Source organism: Periplaneta americana, chromosome 13 (assembly GCF_040183065.1).
Source record: "Periplaneta americana isolate PAMFEO1 chromosome 13, P.americana_PAMFEO1_priV1, whole genome shotgun sequence".
In the NCBI taxonomy this organism is placed as follows: domain Eukaryota; kingdom Metazoa; phylum Arthropoda; class Insecta; order Blattodea; family Blattidae; genus Periplaneta; species Periplaneta americana.
In genome coordinates, this window is record NC_091129.1 from 13734203 (window position 1) to 13738907 (window position 4705).

Consider the following 4705-nt stretch of genomic DNA (forward strand, 5'->3'; position numbering starts at 1 on the left):
ATAAAATAGAATATATAGAATAGAATAGAATTGACTGATTAGAATATAGTAGAATAGCATAGAAAAAATAATTAGAATATAATAGATATAATAAAATAGAATAGATAGAATAGAATAGGTATTATAGAATGAAAATATTACTTAGATAGATAGATAGATAGATAGATAGATAGATAGATAGATAGATAGATAGATAGATAGATAGATAGATAGATAGATAGATAGATAGATAGATAGATAGATAGATAGATAGATAGAGTAGGATAAAATAGATGTAAATGATAGATGATGTTGAATAGGATAGAATAGGGAAAATAGATTAGGATGGAATAGATAGAATAGGATAAAATAAATATAATGGACAGAAAGGATGGAATAGATATAGGATAAAATAGACAGTACATAATAGAATAGATAGAATAGAATACAATAGAATTTAATAGATAGAATAGGATTGATAGAATAGAATAGAGAATAGAATAGACAGAATAGATAGAATAGAAAACAGAGAGTAAATAGAAATAAATGAATAGAATAGAATAGACAATGGAACAGAATAGACAGAATAGAAGCAAATAGAATAGAATTGAACAGATAGACTAGAATATAACAGAAAAAATAGATCATAAAATAGAATAGATAGAATATAATAGATAGAATAGAATAGATAGAATAGGTGAAATAGGATAAGATAAAAGCAACAGAATACAAAGATAAGAAAGATTAGATAGATAGATAGATAGATAGATAGATAGATAGATAGATAGATAGATAGATAGATAGATAGATAGATAGATAGATAGATAGATAGATAGATAGATAGATAGATAGATAGATAGATAGATAGATAGATAGATAGATAGATAGATAGATAGATAGATAGATAGATAGATAGATAGATAGATAGATAGATAGATAGATAGATAGATAGATAGATAGATAGATAGATAGATAGATAGATAGATAGATAGAGTAAGATAAAATAGATATAATAGATAGTGTAAGATAAAATAGATATAATAGAATATATCGAATACGATAGAATAGGAAAAAGATAGATTAGGATAGAATAGATAGAATAGGATAAAATAGATATAATGGATGGAATGAATGGAATAGAAATAGGGTAAAATAGAAAATAATAGAACAGATAGAATAGAATAAAATTGAATAGATAGAATAGGAATGATAGAATAGAATAGAAAGAAGAGAATAGACAGAATAGATAGAATAGAATACAGAGTTGATGGAAATCAATAGATAGTATAGAATATACAGAATAGATAGAATAGCACAGACACAATAGTTGGAATAGAATAGACAATAGAACAGAATAGACAGAATAGAACAAAGTAGAATAGAATTGAACAGAGAATAGATTATAACAGAAAAAAGAATAGAACATAAAATAGATTAGATATAATAGAATACATAGAATAGCATATAGAGAAAAGAATAGATAGAATAGAATAGATAGAATAGATGTATTAAGATATAATAAAAAGGATAGAATAGGTGTAATAGGATATAATAAAAAGAATAGAATAGAAAAATTAAAAAGATTAGATTAGATAGATAGATAGATAGATAGATAGATAGATAGATAGATAGATAGATAGATAGATAGATAGATAGATAGATAGATAGATAGATAGATAGATAGAAAGGCAGGCAGGCAGGCAGGCAGGCAGGCAGGCAGGCAGGCAGGCAGGCAGGCAGGCAGGCAGGCAGGCAGGCAGGCAGACAGACAGACAGACAGACAGACAGACAGACAGACAGACAGACAGACAGACAGACAGATAGATAGATAGATAGATAGATAGATGGGTGGGTGGGTGGGTGGGTAGATGGATGGGTGGGTGGGTGGGTATATAGATAGATAGATAGATAGATAGATAGATAGATAGATAGATAGATAGATAGATAGATAGATAGATAGATAGATAGATAGATAGATAGATAGATAGATAGATAGATAGATAGATAGATAGATACATAGATAGATAGATAAAATAGGATAGAATACATAGGATAGATATAATAGGTTAGAAGAGGATAGCATAGATAGAATAGGAGAGCACAGATACAATAGGATAGAATAGATAGAATAGGATATAATAGCATAGGATAAGATAGAATAGCTAAAATACGATAGTATAGATAGAATAGGATAGGATACATCCAATAGGATAGAAGAGATAGAGTAGGATAGAATAAATAGAATAGATAGAATAGAATAGACATAATAGAATAGACAGAATAGTTAGAATAGAATAGACAGAGTGGATAGAAAAGAGTAGACACAACAGATAGAATAGAATAGACAGGACAGATAGAATATAATTGACAGAATATATAGCATAGAAAGAATAGAACAGAATAGAATAGAACAGATGTAACAGAATGGAAAAATAGAATAGAATACATAGATTAGAATAGAATTGATAGAATAGGATAGAATATACTGAATAGGTTAAAATAGATAGAATAGAATAGAATAGATAGAATAAGAGAGAATAGATAGATTAGAATAGAATATACAGAATAGAAGAGTCAGAATATAATAGAATAGATAGAATAGAATACATAGAAGACAATAAAAGTCATAGTATAGAATAGCTAGAATAGAATAGATAGAATAAAATAAAATAGAGTAGATAAAATAAAAAAGATTAGATAAAATAGAAAGATTAGATAGATAGATAAATAGATAGATAGATAGATAGATAGATAGATAGATAGATAGATAGATAGATAGATAGATAGATAGATAGATAGATAGATAGATAGATAGATAGATAGATAGATACATAGATAGATAGATAGATAGAATAGGAAAGAATACATAGAATAGACTAGATAGAATAGTTAGAATAGATGGAATACAATAGAATACATAGATTAGAATATATAGAATAGAATAAAATAGATACACTAGAATAAAGTAGATAGCATAGAATCAGAATTGAATAGGATAGAATGTATAGAATAGGATATAATAGGATAGAATATATAGTGTAGAATAAATAGATTAGAATAGAATATATATTATAGAATTGACAGAATAGTTAGAATAGAATTAATAGAATGGAATACATAGAATAGAATAGAATTGTTAGAATAGATGGAATAGAATAGTATAGAATACAAAAGAATGGAACTGATAGAATAGAATAGATAGAATATAATAGAATAAAATAGATAGAATATAATAGACAGAATAGAATAGATTAGAATAAAGTAGAATAGAATAGGATAGATATTATAGAATAGAGAGATAGATAGATAGATAGATAGATAGATAGATAGATAGATAGATAGATAGATAGATAGATAGATAGATAGATAGATAGATAGATAGATAGATAGATAGATAGATAGATACATAGATAGATAGATAGATAGATAGATAGATAGATAGATAGATAGATAGATAGATAGATAGATAGATAGATAGATAGATAGATAGATACATAGATACATAGATAGATAGATAGATAGATAGATAGATAGATAGATAGATAGATAGATAGATAGATAGATAGATAGATAGATAGATAGATAGATAGATAGATAGATAGATAGAGAGATAGATAGATAGATAGATAGATAGATAGATAGATAGATAGATAGATAGATAGATAGATAGATAGATAGATAGATAGATAGATAGATAGATAGATAGATAGATAGATAGATAGATAGATAGATAGATAGATAGATAGATAGACAGACACAAATAGATAGATAGAAGGAATAGGATAGAATAGATAGTCTAGGATAGAACAGATAGAATAGGAGAAAATGGATAGAATAGGATCGGATGGATAGCATAGGATGGAATGGATAGAATAAATATAATAGGATAGAATAAATGAAATATAATGAATAGATAGAATAGGATGGAATGGCATAGAATAGGTAGAATGGAATAGAATAAAATAGATAGAATAGGACAGATAGAATAAAATAGATATAACAGAATGGACGGAGTATAATGAACAGAAAAGACAGAATAGAATATTCAGAATAGATAGAATAGACAGAGTAGATAGAGTAGAATAGACGGAATAGAATATAGAGAATAGATAGAATAGAATAGACATAATAAATAGAATAGACAGAATAGAAAGAATAGACTAGACGGAATAGATAGAATGGTATAGACAAATACATACAATAGAATAGATAGAATACATAGAATAGAATAGACAGAATTGAACAGAGTAGACGGAATAGAACAGATTAGACAGAATGGTTCTGAATAGAGTATAAAAGAAAAGATAGAATACAATAGAACAGATAGAATAGAATAGACCAGATAGGATAGAATAGATCGAATTGACTAGAATAGATAGATTAGAATGGATAGAATAGAATAGAATACATAGAATAAAATAAACTAGAATAGAATAGATAGGATAAAATAAAATAGATAGAATATATTAAATAGCTAGACTAGAATAGATAGAATAATATAGAATAGATAGAATAGAATAGATAGATTAGAATCGATTATATAGAATAGAATAGACAGAATAAATAGGATAGAATAGATATTATAGAATATATAGAATAGAACAGAATTGATAGAATAGAATATAATAGAATAGTATAGAAAAATAATTAGAATATAATAGATGTAATGAAATAGAATAGATAGACTAGAATAGGTATAAGAGAATGGAAATATTACATAGATAGA